Below are 20,847 nucleotides of genomic sequence, written 5' to 3'. Positions count from 1 at the left end.
AGATCCTGGCTCTGATAATCTTCTGTTTGAGTGCCACATTTCTTTCACAACTAACTAATTTTAAAGGTGAGTTTAGAGTTTGAGAGGGGATGTATATGGTAAATTAAGAAATGAATAATAGAAATGCAATTCTTTTTGTTGAAGTTGTGTTTATTATTTTCTGTTTTGGGAGAAATTTAAATGTGAGGAACAAGTAAAATAATATGGACTATGTTTTCACAATAAATTAAGGTGTACTGTTATAATAAAAGAATAGTTTAAGGGTTTGAGGTTGGACTCAGTAATGCAAATACATTCAGCATCACTAAGGCTGTTTGCCCTTGCTGGAGTGTAGGCAGTCACCCAGGTTACAAATGGTGCTGGTCTGAAAAAGCAGTTTGGACATGTGCTTTTTAAAAAATCTGAAAAGTGGATTCATAATGTGTCAGTCTGTAAAAGTGTTTATCACTTGCCAAAAAAAAGAGCAGTAAGTGTGCTTTCAAATTGGCAAAGAAATTTCGTTTTGTGACTAATGTGAAAACATGACTCTGTGTGCAAATAGGAATTACAGGCAGAGATTTATTGCGTATTGCTCTGGTGATTTCACAGTTGCATTAGATGGAAAGGGGGAGCCATTTTTTGGTGCAGAAGCAGACTCTTAGCACACACCCAGCTGCTTACTATGTGGAATCATGCACAGTATTCACAAGCGAGTGGGGTTTGAGGTTTCAGTCAGTAATGCAAATACATTCAGCATCACTAAGGCTGGTTGCCCTTGCTGGAGTGTAGGCAGTCACCCAGGTTACAAATGGTGCTGGTCTGAAAAAGCAGTTTGGACATGTGCTTTTTAAAAAATCTGAAAAGTGGATTCATAATGTGTCAGTCTGTAAAAGTGTTTATCACTTGCCAAAAAAAAGAGCAGTAAGTGTGCTTTCAAATTGGCAAAGAAATTTCGTTTTGTGACTAATGTGAAAACATGACTCTGTGTGCAAATAGGAATTACAGGCAGAGATTTATTGCGTATTGCTCTGGTGATTTCACAGTTGCATTAGATGGAAAGGGGGAGCCATTTTTTGGTGCAGAAGCAGACTCTTAGCACACACCCAGCTGCTTACTATGTGGAATCATGCACAGTATTCACAAGCGAGTGGGGTTTGAGGTTTCAGTCAGTAATGCAAATACATTCAGCATCACTAAGGCTGGTTGCCCTTGCTGGAGTGTAGACAGTCACCCAGGTTACAAATGGTGCTGGTCTGAAAAAGCAGTTTGGACATGTGCTTTTTAAAAAATCTGAAAAGTGGATTCATAATGTGTCAGTCTGTAAAAGTGTTTATCACTTGCCAAAAAAAAGAGCAGTAAGTGTGCTTTCAAATTGGCAAAGAAATTTCGTTTTGTGACTAATGTGAAAACAAATGTAGTAATATATTTAAATAAAATAAAGGAATTTTTTTTTAGTTTTTTTCAGGTATTGCTGAAGAGCAGTGAACAAAATTTAAGATGCCTACAAAATCCAGAGTAAAAAAAAGACCACAAAAAAAACCTATATTTGAAGACAACTGGAGGACCTAAGTTAGTTGAAGATGCTCATGTTGGGAAAAAGAAAAAATCTTCTGGTAAGCAGACAACATTTTTTCTAAAAAACATATTCAAAAAAAGGAAAAATGTACAAAATGTCTGTACTGGAAAGAATGATTTCAATCGAAAAGCACAGGAAAAAATTGAGAATTTAGTTAATGCAAATATACCTTCTGCAACTAAAAAGATTAACTTAAACAGAAAAACAGCGTTTAAAGAGATACGTAGAAAAATGTTTCAGAGAAGTGTTATGTCCAATTTGATAAAGGATGTGAAGAAAAATAAGCAAAGGGCTAAGTTTTATAAGAGAAAAAAAGAAATTGAAGCCATTGCAGCAAAGGCATTAGAATTAAAAAGGAAACTATTCATTTTAATTTTGAATAGGATGCGTACATTAGACAGAATGGTTAATGTACTGAAATCACATAGCAAAAGGAAAAGAGTAGTGAACAGAACAAACTTTTCTAAAGTGTTTTTAGGAAAATGTATGCATAGTTCAAGTAGTGAACCTTTTTTTAATGAAGAGAGTTATTTTCAAAGTAATAGTTTGCTGCATGCAGTTGACACCAGAGGTCGTGCTTACGAAGTGAAAAATGGTTGCATAATGGAGAAGGAGATAATGGTTCCAAGAGATGAGGTACAAGTGATGGCGGATGAGGCTATGGGGAGACGTCCTAAAGCCCCAGTGTACACTTGGAATTGTAGTAGTATTTGCACTGTGCGTCAGGAATCTATTGATAAATTTCGTGAGTTTCTAAGAGAATATAGCAAAAAAGTGTAAAACAGAAGATTAAGGTGCTTCAAAGTTTGGATCCATGCAGAGTGAGAGAGAATACTGGTTTGCAGGGTCATTCTCTGGCTTGTCTATCTAGAAAAGTGTGTAATAGTGTTTTCCATCATTTTAGGATGCTGGCTGTTCATCATACTGAAATGAGAAAGTTTGTGAGACGGTTGTATTTTGCTAAAAGTCCAGCAATAAAGTTAGATGAATTGAATAGGGCTCTGTTCCATGGAACGGTATCAGATGTAGAGAAGGTTGTTGATGAATTTCAGTTTTGTTACTTTGGTCCTGAACAAAACAGTGCAGAGAAGGACACAGTAAATGAGGAAGAAGTGGAAGAGAATGTAGAACCCTCTGTAATTAAGACATTTAATGATCACATAACAAAATTTGCAATAATCTCTAATGAAAGACCAAATATTACTTGTATTTGTTGCCGCAGAACTCATTATAGAAAACAAACCAGGTATGTTGATCTCTACAGAGAGTGAAAATGAAGATAATTATAAGTGGAAGGATTTTGCCACATATATATTTCTTGAAAATTGTTTTGAATTGGGTGAAGTTCAGCGTATTTGTAAATACTGTTACAACAAGTTAGAGGAAAATAGAATGCCGACCAGAGCTGTACATAATAATTTAGAATTGGATGCTATTCCTGCTGAACTTTCTGAATTAAATACATATGAGTCTATACTCATTCAATTTGTTCATCCGTTCCAGACCATAGTACGTATGGAGCCCAAAACTGGTAAATTACCTCCTTCAGATTTACTGAGAGGTTTAAAAGGTAGAGTGGTGTATTTGCCCTTGGATTTGAAACAAAATATGGAAACTATTGATGCGGATACTTTGGAAACTGAACCATTAATTATTCTGGTTAATGGTGTACCTACAAAGAATAAGAAGATTTGGCAGGAGCTGGTAGATGTACGGAAAGTACAAAGAGCAAATTTGTATTTGAAAAGGAATAACAAATGGTATGAATCAATTTATATAGAAGAAGAAGGAGAAGAAGATTTACAAGAAGACACAGAAACACCAACTGGACAAATTGAAAAAGTGGACAAGTCAAAGGAAGAAGAAATTTATGAACATTTTAGCATACATCCTCTTCATTCAAAAGAAGTTATGGGAGACAATATTGATCTATTTCAGATGAAGAAAGCAAAAGGAACTCCCGTGAGTGTATGGGAGGAGAGCTTGGAAGCTCGATGTTTTCCCCAGCTGTTTCCTAAAGGAAAAGGAGGACGATACGATGAACGTCCAGAACAGATTCCAGCTTCTGAGTATCGGACTACAAGACTATATGCTAAAGATCCCAGATTTCGACAAAGTATTCCTTATTTGTTCCATCTTTTATTTGAAAGCGACTTGTCTGCACTGTCTTATGCAGTAAATCACATTTTAAAAAGTGGAGTACATTTACAAAATGTGTCTGCTAAGGATTTTATGGAGAAAGTGCAGCACCGAGATGATCGTTTGGAAACACAACTGATCAATCTGATGGCTTGTCAGCGTGGGACAAATGAATATTGGTACCGACGCCATGGTGAATTAAAATGCATGTTACGGAATTTAGGAACACCAACATGGTTCCTTACCCTAAGCTGTGCTGAGTACGCTTGGGATGATTTACTGGATTTTCTACGAGAGGCAAATTCAAACATTAAAAACATCGAATACAAGACAGCAGGAGAACTGTGCTCATTGGATCTGGTTAACGTTTGCAGATATTTCAATCATAGATTTGAGGCTATGATGTCCTTCATCTGCAATAAAAAAAATCCACCTCTAGGAGAAGTAGTGGATTTCTTTTGGAGAAAAGAGTACCAGGCAAGAGGTGCTCCTCATATTCATATGCTGTTGTGGATCAAGGATGCCCCAAAGTTTGGAACAGATACTGATGAAGCAGTGTTCTCTTACATTGAAGAATATGCAACATGTGCTATACCAAAAAGCACAGAAGAGAAAAAGTTAAAGGAGCAAGTTTTACGTTTCCAAAGTCATCGGTGTGGAAAATACTGTCGACGGAAATACAAGAGCAAAGATAAATACTACACTAAATGTCGATTTGGATTTCCTAGACCTGTTCTTTCAAATGGAAGAGTTAACAGTTTTATGTCATCTGTGATACATACTATCACAAGAAAATCACCTAAGAATACCTACAACCTTAAAAGAAAAGAAGAATCAAAAAATATAAATGACTACAACCCAGTGATTTTATCCATGTGGAACGCTAACATGGATATACAGTATGTAGCTGACAATTCCATTGCTGTTGCTCGATATGTAACGTCTTACATTACGAAATCAGAAAAAACAGAATTGAAGGAAATGTGGGAAGAGATTTCTCACGAGAAAACTGTCAGTAAGAAGCTGTACAGTTTCAGTTTGAAGATGTTATCGCATCGAGAAATTGGATCCTACGAATGTTCAGATAGGTTATCTTCTGCAAGTCTCTACTCGAAATCAAGAAGAATAATTTGGGCAAGTTTAGGCCTTGCAGCAATGAGAAATCGGGTACTGAAATCTGTTGGAGAAATTGAATATTTGGCCGAGAATGACCCAGAAAGTACAGATATTTTGAAATCAAACATGTTGGACACATATTATCCCAAGAGAAGTCATCATCTGGAGAACATGTGTGTCTCTGAAGTGCTGCAGAACTACATTTATTCACGGAAAGCCGCAGAAAACATCAACAATGGAAAATATAAAGTCATTGGTGAGGAAGGATGTTTGGTGAAGCAAACAAAAGGAAGTTTGAGAAATCACAGGAAGCTGAGTTGCGACACTATTGACAAAAAGGAATTTTACTACTTGGCTCTTTTACAGCTGTTTAAACCATGGCGTACAGAGGATGAACTACTGGGAGAATTTCAAAGCTATGAAGATTCTTTTAATGCTTGCAAAGACAGCATACAATGCAGTACATTCTCAACTTATCTGCAAATGTTAAATGAAGAAATTGAACAGGAAACTACAATTGCAGCAGAAATAGCTAGAGACAGTTCTCAGGACAGCCAAAGTTCAGGAACACTCAGTCAAGATCCCCTAGGACAACCAATCGTTGAAAATGAAGCATCAATAGCCATGAATGAAGTGGAAACGGCTATGAATCAAGCTCAAGAAGAATTTATAGACTTACAAAATTTGGAAAGACAACTGAACGAAGAGCAGCAACAAATTTATGAAGAGATCAGAAACAAAATTGATCACGGATTTCTACATGAAAAAAAAGAGTGCTCATGCACATCATTTCATCCAATCAGGATGTATGTAAGCGGACAAGCTGGAACTGGAAAAAGTTTCCTAATAAAAGTCATCAGAAGCTACCTACAGCAAAAAACGGATTCTACTTTGTCTTGTGTGGTTACTGCTCCAACTGGGTTAGCAGCATATAACATAAAAGGAATCACTTTACATCGTTTGCTAATGTTACCAGTGGAGCATGAGAACAAAATATGTGATAGTGGCACCTACTGCTTTTGTTTTACTGCCCCTTGTCCCTTTCAGGCAATGAGCCTTTGACCTCTGTGAATGTACAATGCAGAGATGTTGAAAGCTGTGGTGATTATATCTCTTGGTCAGAGTTGTGACACTTGTGCATAGTAGGTCATCAAATGTCTTGTTCACATCAGGGGTTGTGTGTACAGAAGGAAGTGTCAGAGTGTGACCTGCTCCTTTAAGGAGGCAGTGGCGTAACGAAACTTGAGGGGGCCCCCCTGCAAAGCACATGGAGTGCCCCCCCCTCCCCCGGCGGCGCGGCCCACCATCTACCACTTTGCCCTACCACCCAGAAATCTAGCACATTTTGATTTGAAACCTCTATATTGTCTTTCTCTAAGTTCTAATGAGAAAGTGGGAAACACTCTTAACATACAAGCTATGCCATGTGTAACAATACTGTCAAAAGCAGATTATTTAACTGAGGTAGCAGTCAGAACAATGCCAAGGAGTGATCCTATTGTCTCAGGAACTGCCTATGGCTAAAGAACAAAGAACAACTATGAAGGGTCTGAAATAGAATTGACAATACCTTTAAACTTTGAAAGACGAACCCAAACCTGCAATTCCATAAAAACTCGACTGACCATATACATGAGAAGTACACAAGCTATAACTCAGTATCCTGCGAAAGTCAAGAGAAATAGACTGGTGAATTATCTGCATGCCACACACTAGCGACTGTCTTTATTAGTAAGCACTTCAAAACAGGCAGGCAAGCAAGGCTGAGGAAGAAAACTGTTTGGATGCTTCAGAACATTGATGCAGATGTTTGTCTGTTTTAATCTATCATTTCTGTAGTGTAAACAATGCTAAATACAAGATTTAAGGTACACGTATTACAGAAAAGTGCAAGCAACACCTTAAATAACACTGCCTGTAGAATAAAAAACAAACCATATCAGCAAGTGCCTAATGACAATCTGTACAAACTGTAGTTGGAAAAGGAAAAGAAAAAGTGCAAATACTTTCAAAGTGCAAAATAAAGCAATCACCAGTCCAGCAATATACAAAAATCAAGCATGTTTTGTAAAACAATCCAACTTTCTTCTTGCATCAAGGTGAAAATACTTTCAAAGTGCATGGTAAAAACAAGTCCAGCAGTATGCAAAAATGAAGCCAGGTTAGTCAAACAATTCCCCGTTTGGTGTGTGCATAAAGGCACACCTATTTCAAAGCAACTGATGAACAACAACTACAGCACATTCAATAATCAAACAATTTTAAACTAACAATTCCCTTTTTGAAGGCTCAAATATTTCAAAGTGACTCGCAAAACAGTAACAAGTACAGCAGACAGCAGCATACATAAATAAAATCTATTTAGTCAGACTAATTCCCCTTTTGTTTGTGCATGAAGGCATAAATATTTCAAAGGGCCTGGTAAAGTAACAATTTAGCAGCATAAACATCAAACCCATCCAGTCAAACAATGCCCCTTTTATTTGTGCAGAAAGGCGCAAATATTTAAGGGACCGGCAAAACACTAACAAGTTCTTCAGCAAAATAAACAAAGCTGTTTACTCAAATGATGCCCCTTTTGTCTGTGCAAAACAAAAGTGTCAAGGGGGTGCATATATTGTGAACAAAATACCTAGGCAATTTACAAAACAACACAATTGTATATTCAATGGAGACAACAAAGGTGATGTAGAAGGAGACACAACATACAGAATTTTGTCAAAACTAGATACAGACTTTATTCTATTCACATATAAATAAAAATGATATAGACAAATTGATAATGATGGACTTTGTAGTTTCAAGATATGATTCAAAAAAAGGAGAAATTAGATGAAATGCATAAGACATCAAACAGTGTAGAACAAGTCATATTACAAGTTAGTCAGACAACATAATCTAAATACAAAAAACATAGAGGTAAAAGTGGCAAAGACCGAGATGTTCTCAACGCGCGTTTCGACGCTAGCAAGGCGTCTTCATCAGGAGAGCCACAATCTCTTTAGATCCTATAAACATACAAAAATATACAAAATAAAATCACAAACAACTGTAAATATATATTCTGTAACAATAATAGAGTCAATTGATTTTCGTATTTTTCTTTCATTATCTTATTGTTTTTTTCTTTTTTCTAAAAAAATGAAACAAAGTGCTCCTTCACATAAATGTAAGGACATTAACAATAAATGTGCTATCACCAATCCATGTAGGAAAACCCAAATGAAAGGAAAATAAATATAGCTATGATGGTGTACAGAAAAAAGAGAGGTGATAAAGAGCAGGAAGAATCTAGTTATGTCAATACTAATAGAGATACAAAATAAGACAGGAGACATTCAGATAATCAATAGAAAAAAGTTGTAGCGTAAAGTGACAGAAGTCATCACACAGTAAAAGAAAAATGAAGAAAGAAAATCATAAAATCTGAATGTGCAAAGAATAGCTACTAGAGTGGAAGCTAACAGGTACTGCAAGTAGAAAATGAATACAGGGTCAAACAAGCGACTTAAAGAATGAATACAATGTATCAAAGTAAGTATAGTACAAGGTACAATCAAGGGGGGAGAGATCTTACTGGATCAGTCAGAAAAACTGATAAATGGGGAACTGCGTGAGGTCCAACTGGAAATCACTGGCATGGTGAAATATTCCTATTTGAAATAAGGACAAGCAAAAATTATTTTTAGGGTAAACAGCGAGTACTTAGTCGGTCAGTATAACTATGGGAAATGAGACGACTTGGAAAAAAATAAATACAAGAAATCAAGATACCTAATAGCAGGAAATGCTTGTGGCATATAAGAAGACCACGATGTTTGTTCAAGGGGAAGGTATCGAGCTGTCTGTAGATAATTCTAATTAACAAAGAAGAAAAACGAAACTCAGGATGTGGCTGAGGATAAATAACAATGCGGTGAGGACTAATACACAAAAAACAACATACCAAATGATGAACGGCAAATGTGTGGCGTATACATAAGCCAAAAGAGATATCCAGAAGGAATAAAAACGATTCTTGATAAATGATGAATGGGGAAGATGGATAGTGTGGAATCCGACGGTGGGTAAATATCTATATCGCCCAATTGGCCACTAGAAGAGAAAATGTACGGATAAACGGTTACTATCATATTAACTAGTAGAAAGATACAGGTACTAGTATATACGGGCCGTAAGATGACTTACTAGATTCAAATTAATGTGCCCGATGTCCACAATGTTATAGCACCAGAATTGAATGATCAGGACCGCTGGAGTGCGTAGGCTGCCGAATTAGGCGCTAGGCAAGAAATCGCTGGTGGCCACTACGGAACAATGCAAGCTGCCGGTTACTATACGATTATCAATTAAAGTGAACACAATGGAGGAGAGATAAAGGGGGGCTGTAGGACAACTTACTTGATGAGGACCCGCGTGGAGAATGACCGCAATGGGGGACCTGCAGGCAGAGGTGAAAAAAGCCGTTGGAAACTCCAATTTACGCGGAAAACGTGAGATCACGTGGTGTATGCATGGAAACGTGACAGCTCCAATCGAGATAGAAAGAGGACAGCGGCAGAAACGGGGTGAAATACGAAGTAATGATGATAGTGATGATACAAAAATAAACCATCGCAGAAAATAATAAACAACGGGAAAATAAAGAAAAATGTACAAGAAATATGTCAACTAGAAAATGAATAAAAGGAAAAATTATACAAAAATATGTCAGAAAAAGAATTTTGCAGGGGGTCCCTTTTTTTGATTACTAAGGGGGTGCATATATGTCAGGTTAAACTGAATACATTTCTTATAGCCTCTATAAACATATGTTAAGAATATTGAGGTAGCCTATATATAAGCGAACAATATTTAAAGTATGACATACTGGCAGAATACCATATTACTTACTGTTTCCTCATGGGACTCAAAGGACAGATACATTTAGAAAATCAGACTTGAAGTAGGAACAGTACTTGCAGAAGCCTGATGAAATGTATTGCAGAGTTTGAAGGCTGGTACAGCAGAAACCAATACTTAAAGAGAGAACACAAGGCTGAAGACTGCTTACAACAGGAAGAGTGACTGGCAAATTAGACTGGTGGCTGAAGGCTACTACTGCTTGGTTCACTGAATTGGAGAGATGTACTTGACTGAAAGAATGTTTGCCTCTTGGCCTTTCTTCGTGCAAACCCTTCTGTTAAAGCTTTCACATTTATGTTTTTTTGTTCGATCACTCTCAATGCTTAAAGTTGCAAGCCCCGACAGCCTTTCGTCATTGTGCTTCGGAGATAGTTTTTGATTAATTTTAACTTTGAAAATGACCTTTCTGCACTGGCTACAGTAATTGGAATTGTTAGAAAAAGTTTCGGTGCTGTTGCAACATCCAAAACACTGGGCAGAATTGCATGGTTTTGTTAAAAATAAAAGGTCAGCCAGATCCTTTATTGTGCCACCTGAGAAGTTGTATTTGTTCTTTCATCACTGCTATGAAAGCGATGAGTTGATGTGGAAACTCTAGGGACAAGTCTTTTTTGTAATGAGCTGCCAGGGTCATGGCTGCTTCAAACAACTCCTCCTCACTAGTTTTTATCTGATTTACAACAATATCTATGTTAGCATAAAACACAGACACCTTAAAATTGTCTTCAGGATTACACAGCCTTTGGTCTTCACAGAGTTCATCGAAGTGCTTTTTTTTGTGTTGTGGTCGTTTTTGTTTAAAATGCAATTGAATTCCCCATGCAGCTGCAAGTAAAGATGCTGAGCTTTTAACATCTTCAAACTGTTCTCTGAAACTGGCAAACCTATTTGCTGCGCTACTTAACATATTTGATGCTTGTAAAAGGTTCAGATCTTTAGACCGAAGCAGTTTGGACACAATATTTATTGTCTCCAGCACTTTGGACTGGATTACAACCATTTCCACAAACTCAAAAGTCTCCATGCACTTCCTAAGACCCTGAGCTTCTGTGCGCTCCTCAACCTTTTTAGACTGCAGTAAAATGGTAGTGAGTGCTTTCATGATGTCCATAAAACGATAGCGTAGAGCATGGAGAGCATCATGTCTGGATGCCCAACGTGTTGGATAGAGCCTCTTCAGTGTTGGCTTTGAAAGAGTTGTGCTCTCTTTTGTAATGGTAAGAAGTTCCCACCGTTTGATGCTTTAGCTGAAAAATAAATATACTTTCTGTATAATGTCATAAAATTCTGCAATTTCAGGAATGTGCATGCAGGCGTCATTCAACACTAAATTTAGATTATGAGCAGCACAGTGTACATAGACTGCATTGGGTTCTTCCTGTCGTATTCTGGTTTGCACTCCACTATATATACCACTCATTGTGCTGGCACCATCATATCCCTGACCTCTACATTTATTAAGCACTAGGCCTTTGTCCTCTATAAGGTTTACAAGTTCTGTTGCTATGCCCTCAGCACTTTAGTCTGTAATACAATAGAAACCAACAAAGCTTTCATTAATTTTTATTTCAGTTGGAATTTCATCAGTATTATGGCACAGTGTTACATATCGGATAACCAGGCTTAGTTGGTCTTTTTTTAATATCTTGCGTTGTGTCCATTATAACAGAGTAAAATGGTGCATTTTTTATTTCAATTATTATCTCATTTTGCACTTTATTTGAAAGCATTTCAATCAGCTCATTTTGAATAGCAGGACTCAAGTATTTAACTCTACTCTGTTGTCATCAGATGGTTTAAAACAGGATCATATTTGGCCAAAAGTTCAATGACTGCCAGAAAGTTCCCACCATCTTTTTCGTTCAGTTTTTCTCTATGTCCTCTGAAAGGTAAATTGCAAGTTGACAACAGAAGTGTAACATCGATGATCCTACTCAGAATTTGTGTCCAATAGTTCACCTGCTCTTTGTAGTCGGATTCCAGTTGTGTATCGATCGTCTCATCCTGCCTCCATCTTCCATGTACAGCACAAGCCGCTAAATGTGAGCGCGTCATTTCGTGTTCTTTAATTTTTCGAGACATGCCTTGCCAATCTTTTATACCATTAGCCCATGCTTGCTGATAGAAAACTTTCATCCTATCTCCAAAAAGCCAACAAGGTTCACAGTATCCAATGTCCATTTTTAAAGATTAGCACAACCACAGTCTTGAAGTCTTATCTCCAGTCCTGTTTTCCTTGTAGTAGTACTTTGTGGAAAAGCACCTGTTTTTATTATCTCGTGGGAAGGGTCCTCTAGGCTTGCATGGGCCACTTCTAATGACAAACCTTCGTAACTCTGTATCATGCCAAGGTTTGTCTAAAAAGTTCTCTCTATCACTTGGGTACAAATCCTGGCAAAACTGGCTATTGCTTGATTCTTGTTCTTCTAAATGTAATTCCACATCCTTACTCATAATGTCTTCAGTTTCTTCTTCAATGCTTGGCAATACTTCAGAAACAAGTAGCACATTTGTAGCTTGTTCACTTTCTTTAGCCACTGGTAGCAGCAGTGATACATCTGGTGCACTTACAATTTCAGCACTTCCTTCCCTAGTTTGTAATATTAGAGTCAGAGATTCATCTGCTGATGGTGTATTCTCAGTTTCTGAGCTTCCTTCAGTCACTGGTAGCAGTGTAGCCCTAGCTGGTGTACCTGCAATTTCACCGACTCCATCTGTAATAGATGGAGGCACTGCTGACACAGCTTTTTTACTTTTGCTTTCTATGTTTCCTATAGTTGTTGTTGTTGCCTGCAGTGTTGCCACAATTGGTGCTTCAATGCTAAAAGGTACATCTGTGGTTTGATCAGAGCACTGTAATGTTTGTCATGTGGTGGGACCAATTGGGATTGGGGCAATGCTGCTTTGTCTCCTGTTGATGATGCAGCTGCATCGCCTTCTGGTAATGATGCATGAGATGGTGATGTCATGATCACCTGCACACCTAAACATAGAGTCAATTTTCATAAATTTGCCTTTAAACTGCTCTTGTTTTGATTTAATTTGCCGCTTTTGAGCACCGCTTAAATACATTCTTGGCTGTTTGCTCATTCCTTTGATTAAAATGTAATTGTAGAAAGTCAATGTAGTGGTAGAGTGCACGAATATGAAGGTAGCAGTAAGAATATTTTGTGTACACCACAAAGATTGGACTTGTGGGTTTTGTTCCACCAATACTGCCTAAAAGGAAGGAAAATACAAAGCATTGTTATTAAACACTACTGTAGCTTAACCATACCAACTATTGATGTAGAGAGTTGGAGTAAGAGATGCTTGAAGGCAGGCACTGGAGGAATGGATGCAATAAGGTGAGTACTCAGGGGAGAGATACAAGAGAGGAGAGAAGTTGGCCTAACGGCTAGGGTGGTTGACCTCGCATCTGGAGAACCGGGTTAGAGTCTGGGCAATGATGCTGAACATCCTGTGAAAATCGCTTAATCTCCCCAAGCCTAACAAAAATGAATGTGTCCTCATGTAACGCAACTGGTGCTATGTAAAGCGCTCTGATACTCGATACCTTCGGGTCAAGTTCATGCTATATAAAACGCCGTAAAAAAACAGAAAAAAAACCAAGAAGGGATGGAATTGAGGAGGTAATAGCTCAACAGTTGGATGAGGATGGGGAGAGCGAAGAATGCAGGAGTTGAAGGCAGATGCAAGAAGGCATGAACTGAATGGACGGCTGCAAGGAGGCAGGAGCTAAAGGACAGAGCCAAGAAGACCAGGGATGGAGCGGTCTTGAATGTATTGTATTGTTATATATATAGAGGGCCTACTACCCCTATTTGGTGATCTGAAGCGCTTGCCTACATGAGTAGCAAGCTACTATATGCGTAGGGTGTGTGGTTGGAAGGGTGTTGTATTTGTTTTGAATTTGATGCTATGTTAGAAGTGTTCCCATTCCATGTTGTGCATGAGGACCACTGACTGGGGTGCATGCAGCTTATTGTGCAATAGGATGCAGGCTTAGCAATGGCTTAAGAGGTGAGAGATATGCACACTATTTTGTTTTTAATCTCTGTAGTTCCCTTTGTGGTGTATATTTTGTTCATAATCCCACCTTGGTGATTACTGCACGGAGTTGCCCATTCTGAAAATACTATGCCTAGTGTCTAAAGTTAATGGTCCTGAGTAGGCATAGATTAAAGAGTACACGGTGAGTGATGTAACAGTGTGAGAGTAGGGTAATAGGATTGACTGCAGGGTGAGTGAGGTGACCATATGTAAGTGCAGAGTTGGACAAAAGAATGCATGGTTAGTAATGGGCTTATTTGAGTGAGATTACAGATTAAGCAGTGAGGGGGACAGGTGAGTGAAGTGTGACATGAGTGCAGGGTGAGTGGTGTGCTTGTGTTGACTGCAGGGTGAGGTACAGGGTGAACAGCGCAAGTGCATTGAGAGTGCAGAGTAATGACTGAGTGCAGGGTGAGCGGGTGAATCGTGTGAGTGCAGGGTGGTCAGTGTGACTGCATTGTGATTGCTGTGAATGCAGGGTGGGCGTAAAAATGAAGGGCGAGAATGAGGAGTGAGTTGTCTGAATGCAGGGTGCATTCCCGGACACTTGAAGTAACTCAGCATGTTATTGACGGCAGTGTAAGGTTTCAGGTACAAGTTAAACTGTTGTTATTCTGGCACTAATAGGGAACGAGGGTGAAGGAAATAATGTGCTGATCCTGCGACAAACTTCCAGTCTTATGATTAGGGTTGCCAGCTCATTATTTTGATGCCCCGTACAAGACAAAAATAAGCAGTCCTCGAATGCTGTATTTTCAGCACTTATCTGTGCATACTTCAAACAACAAATATAAATAGAAAACATTTTTAATTGTGTTCTAGGACTGCCTGAATGATCTATGACTGCTAATTAAAAGGAACAAAGACAGAAAAGTCACATTACAAATGAATACATACATTTTTATCTATAAACCTTTTTAGTGTCAATACGAGATTTGTCAGGGTCTTTAAACAACACATGGCTGGCATTTTTCTTTGGCAACCTTACTTTATATTCCTTTTCATGAAAAGCATTCTCACTTCTACAGCAGTAAATGTAAATTTCAAATGTACAGAATAGGCAGAGTGGGGGGGGGCTTTTTTTTTGGTCACAGCATGCCTAGGCTTTCGGATGTCATCCTGCCTCAGGCCCATGGTTTGTGCTGCTTGCATTCTCTAGTCATGCCTTGCCTATGCTCTCCTATTCCCACCTGCCTGCACTCGTTGGGGCTACCCTGGTTGTACAGATACTGTATCTTTCATGTTTGTCCACGGCACTACCCTACATATGTCCCAGAAATCGTCTATTCTCTCTCTCTCTCTCTCTCTCTCTCTCTCTATCTCTGCCCCCCTCCCTCTCTCCCCCCTCTCCCCTCTCTCTCGCCACCCCCCTCTCTCTCTCTGCTCCTCCTATCATGGTATCACCTTGCCTGTGTTACCCCATCTTACTCTGGATTGCTCGTTGGCCTGAATGTCTGCATGTAGAGGCCCCCTGTTCTCACCACATTAAATGCGTCAATTCATCAAGGGCTGGCCTGTCAGACTTATGCAGAATGTGTATAGGAAGGGAAAGTGGCCGAACTCCTGCTGAAATCTCGGGAGCCTAAAGGAACACACAAATGCCAGAGTCCATCAAGCACGCCCTAGCAGCAGCAAACTGGGCTCTGAATTTTACAAGCTGCCCAGAGTGATTAAACACACGTCTGCCTCCATTTCTGAGCGCTCTGTGACGTGAACTGAGGCGGCTGTTCAGACTGGTACAAGAGGATTTAATGCCCGGCAGGACAACAGTTGAAACAAAAAAAAATAAACAGTCACTTCTTCAGCAAGCCAGGGCAGAGGGAGAAGAGAGAATATATATGAGAGGAAAAGAAATACCAGGGAAGAAGGAAGTAGCAGGAGGGATAATTGAAGATGAAAGACTATATGTAAACAAAGCAGTTTCGATTTATATGAATGCTGTTTAGTGGCCACTGGCCTTTTGCTTGTTGCTCATGGGTTATGTGTTTTTTGGTGATTAACATCTAAGAACTCTCTTCCTTCCACTTTTCAGATTTAAAGGATTGGTCGGTGGTTGTGCTTGTTTCCAAATACCTCAAACCCAAAGTATAACTATGAAATTAATCTCGGAGCTAGGTAAACCCCTTCACCTTTAAGAATAAATTCATCATTTTTCATTATCTTCCCATCTTGTGGTTACAGCAGAATTATTAGTGACTATGAAGTGGGATAGAACTTATATTTTATTGCCTCGGAGGAGACAATCTTGAGAAGATTATACCGGTCTTGGAATACACAGAAGAAGCAGCCCACATAACAGACTCACAATGAACAAGACTATCTTGAAGCAGTTAAATAAGATAGACATGCACTTTGGAGCATCTGTTAAATACGAATAGCAATTATGCTTTTAGGTAAAAGGCTAAGTTTATCTGCCATCAAGAAGTCTTTAATGGCAATGTGGCTTAGGCTTCCTAAATGTCACAGAGGAGGGGATCTAGAGTGTTTCTACGTTTGCATAGCTAAACGGTTAGGCTTTGGCGCCTAACTACAGGCCCAAAGCATCAGCATATAATACATTCCAAGCATTTGAACACTACAGCTGCTTTCAGTTCTACAGACACACCGCATCTTTGATTATATTCTACAGTCTTGCATTTCTGCCTCTCTTGGTGTTATATGACCAACAATACTCATTTAACATCCTCTGTGTGAAGTGTGTAAGTTAACCCTGTCCTCAGAGAGTTGTCTGGTTTTGCATACCAAACACATGGAAAGGCATCTCATCACTACAAAACAGGATGACGTTATTTGCTCCACTATAAGATACAGATCGTCTAAGGTTCTGTGGCTATCATACTGTTGAAAAAGGTTGCAGCCACATTCACAGAGTCACGCCACCCACCTCTCTGAGACTCTCCACTCAGAGTCCAAAGTCGAACTCGGCTGAGCGGCAGCTGCGGCACCAGGGCAGTGGCTCGCCCGCCGCTTTGGGCCACTACTCCTGGTGATAGTATGATACCCGCCTGGGATAATGCACTTTAATGATGAGTTTGACCCCGCCCTTTTTTGTTGTGTTCCATGATCCAAAGCTATCTCTACAGTCCCTGCTCCCCTGGCTTGTCATCTCAGTTATCCCCTAAAGAGCTTCTGCAACGTATTTTTAAATCTCGAATGAATTATGGTATTATTGGTTTTATGTATAATGTGTTTTTTTATCGATCTTATGCTCACCAGTGTTTTTTTTATACAATTGTAAAGATTTTAATCATACAATTGTATTACCTTCTGGAACCCAGCGTAGTGTAAGGCTGCTCCCTAATGGCGAACATGTCTCCTGATGCGCCCTGCTGGTCTAATGCTGTATCCACATCACAACCCATTGCAGCTGACTGCACCAGCCCTCAGCTATCTGGGTCCCACCCTGTTTCCTACCCACGCTCGCGCTGGGGGCCTCATCTCTTTGGCACTTGAGGGGGAACATTGAAGCTTTGCTGCCCCTCCCAGGTCCACCTACTCTACTGCTTTCAGCACTACTGCCAGTACTCGTTCCTCCATCCCTGCTCCCCCCCCCCTCCCCCAATCCAATCGACATGCAGCCCCCCTGCCACTGCTAAGGGATATTTCCTTAACGGTTCCCGCCATCTCCCTTCTGCGCCTCTGGGCAGGGGACCTTCAGCGAGCAGCTATCTTCTTGGTGGCAAGCCATATCCCTCTGGGGTATAACATTTTATAACATTTTATAAAAACAGAAAACATCATGTTTTTCCGTTTTCACTCACCCTTCTTAACATCTAATCCTCCTCCATTCTATCTGCCCTTTAATGTGTTCATTCAAATATCCATCCGTCTGTCAACACCATACCATCTGCCTATCTTTCTGTCCTTCCTTCAGTCTGTCTGCTTTTTAGTCCAGTCACTCAAGCTGTACATCCTTCCATCCACAATCTCATTAATCCACCTAGCATTCTAATATTTCTGCCCGTCACTTAATTAACCCAACTACTGCTCTGTATTTCATTATCCATCTGTCCTCTAGTCTATCCATTTATCCTTATGAACATCTATCAATCAATGTCCATCGTTTGCCATTCCTTTATCTAACCTTTCTTTAGTGTATCTTCAAGTCAGCCCTTAAACCCAACCATTGATCTGTATATTTCTTGGTCTGCCCATCCATTCATCCGCTTTTGTTTTTCCTTTCATTGCAGAAGTCAGTCTATCAGATACTCATCCATCCATCAAAATGACACTCCTTAGCACACCTAACGTATATGTAATAGCATAGGTGTGTAGCGTGTTTCCACAGATAATAAACACATTTATGAACAAGAAATAATATATAAAGAGTATTCCTTCTTCTTTGTCGTTGCCTTTATTTCGAATAGATCTTCACAGTAATGTTCAACAGCCAACACGTGTGTCATCGCATAGTGTTTATTCACGTTGATATGTGCAAATAGTCTCTGCGGCGCCTTTACCTAAATTCAATACCACTGCCTAGCATTATTTCATCCATCCATCAGTCCATCTATGCATTCATCCCTCCAACGCCACATTCTTTGTCAGTCCAGTTACCCCATTCCATCTATCTGCCTCTTTATTTCCATTTAAAAATTAATATTTTGACACTGGTCTTTCAAAAAACGTGCAGGTTGTTAACATCAACGGTACCTGCTATTTATTGACACAGCTTAAACATTAATTTGTGTTTAATTGTATTGTTTGTGTACGGTTGTGCCTATTGTGGTGCTTATCTCTATACCCACCAAAGGCACAGCCTGAGAATGCACAGCCGGCTTCATAATCATTAGATCCTCGTCAGAGTCCTGAGCAGGACATGACATACTCACTCACTTTAGGCCTGGCTGGCCCGCAGCTTTGGAGGCGAGCGCCAGCCCTCAAATATCTGGGTCCCACCTGGCTGTTTCCTACCCACGCTCGTGCTGGGGGCCTCATCTCTTTGGCACTTGAGGGGGAACATTGAAGCTTTGCTGCCCCGACCTGGCTTCCAGGTCCACCTACTCTACTGCTTTCAGCAGCACTACTAGCGGTACTCTACTACTTCCTCCATCCCTGCCCCCCCCCCCCCATCTCATCATCGACATCCAGCCTGCTAAGGGATATTTCCTTAACGGTTCCCGTGGCCTGCCATTATCCCTTCTGCGCCTCTCTATACCTAAAGCCTGAGATGCAAGCTGGCTAACCATTAGATGATCCTCAGAGTCCTGAGCAGGAGTAGGACACGACATACTCACTCACCTTAGGCCTGGCTGGCGGCTGGCCTGCAGCTTTGGAGGCGAGCGGGGCGGGCAGTAAGACTGGGCGAGGCACAGGCACTGGCACAGTGCAGGCTAGCGCTAGCCACAAGGGCCAGGCAGGGGCTAGTACTCTTCGAGTACCACGGCGGCCGCACCCTTCTTCTCAGGAAATACTGATGTCACGCGCACTTTTAATTTCAATGCGCATGACAAAATTGGCACGCCGCACGCATTAGTCACCAGCCCTGCCCCCACCCTGAAGACAACAACTAGTCTGCGCGCTGCCACTCCCACGCACCATTTTAATTATGGAGAGCCGGCCCGGGCGTACTGCGCAGTGAGTGCGCACCAACTATTTAATTAATTTAAAAAGGCGCAGGCAGGCCGGCAGGGCGTGCGCACGGCACCATAATTAATGCTTAAATTAATAGAGGTGGAGGCCCGTCATTGTCTGTGGTGTGCGTGCTCTGTTTATAGGCTGCAGTGCTTGCTTACTACGTCTTCCTCTGCTGAGAGTGAGGGGGCCCCTGGGGCGTGGGAGCCCCCTGCGGGGGCCTGTGTTAATATGCCCCTGACTGTAATGCTTAAATAGAGGCCATCACCGTCTGCGCACTGTTAAAAGGCTTGTTTGCAGCAGCCGTCTTCCTCTACTGAGAGTGAGGGGGCCCCTGGAGCGTGGGGGCCCCCAGCGGGGGCCTGTGTTAATACGCCCCTGTAATTAATGCTTAGAGGCCATCACACTTTGTCCGTGGCGCACTGTTTAATTTAGGCTTGCTTGCACTTTGCACAGCCGTCTTCCTCTGTTGAGAGTGAGGGGGCCCCTGGAGTGTGGGCCCCCCCCCGCACTGTGGGGGCTGTGGGGGCCTGTGTTACACCCCTGTAAGGATGTGGTCCACACTCCACATCAGTGAGGTGTCATGCAACATGTAAATATGTTGGTCCTGCAGGCATGCCCTGTCACTTGCCTTGTCAGTGTGACTCACAGACCTGCAGCTTTGCAGGGTACTGCACATGTGCATGTGTTTTGTGTGAGATTAGTTGTGTGTGAGGAGGGCCTCTTTTTGGCACATTGGCAATGAGAGCCTACTTGCTTTTTCAACAGGGCTACACTATGTAGGACACATGTGCATCTATGTTGCTTTGGCTATTATGATTTGTCTTGTGTGCATTCCGTCAGTCATGTTTAATCTTGCATGTATTGCTTACTGCACTTCTGTTGGATTTCCCATTCTGAGCGTGGTGAAGCATGTATTGCAATTGTTGTTACTGTCTGATCAGACAGTGTCAACACCCATTACCCACAACTTTGACCCCACATGTGGTGTGTATGTGGCAGTAGCGGCCCGCATAGGGCGTGCTGCCGGGCGGTGACGTGTGGCGGGCCACTACTGGTGTGTGGTACAGGATTTTGAGTATGTTGATTTTCAGATGCGTATTTGTTGCTCAGGCCTTGTCAGTGCCACCCTCACAACAGATGCAAATGGCATGGTGATGTGTATTTGTGTATGTGCCACGCTGCTGCTGACATGGATGATACATGCTGTCCTGGTTCCGGATATTCAATGCCTGGCTTTGCGTGTGGGTGAGAACTAACATGACTGGATGTTTGTTCACTGAAACAGATGTGTTTACATGCACATGATCGTGTGATGGCCAATTCAAATGATTACAGAGGTGGAATGCTGTTTTCAGTATGGCAGATGTGTACAGTTGGGGGTGGATGAGTAAAATTTGACTTTATGATTGAGTGTGCCATTTGTGGCTTTTTAATTGTTTGTGGCAACTTTGCTACCCTTGCTTGTTGTCATACTTTGGTTGGCATACTTCTTTACGGGGACA

Source organism: Triturus cristatus, chromosome 6, assembly GCF_964204655.1.
Source record: "Triturus cristatus chromosome 6, aTriCri1.1, whole genome shotgun sequence".
In the NCBI taxonomy this organism is placed as follows: domain Eukaryota; kingdom Metazoa; phylum Chordata; class Amphibia; order Caudata; family Salamandridae; genus Triturus; species Triturus cristatus.
The sequence above is the reverse complement of the archived record's forward strand: the minus strand, read 5'-3'. Positions refer to the sequence as shown.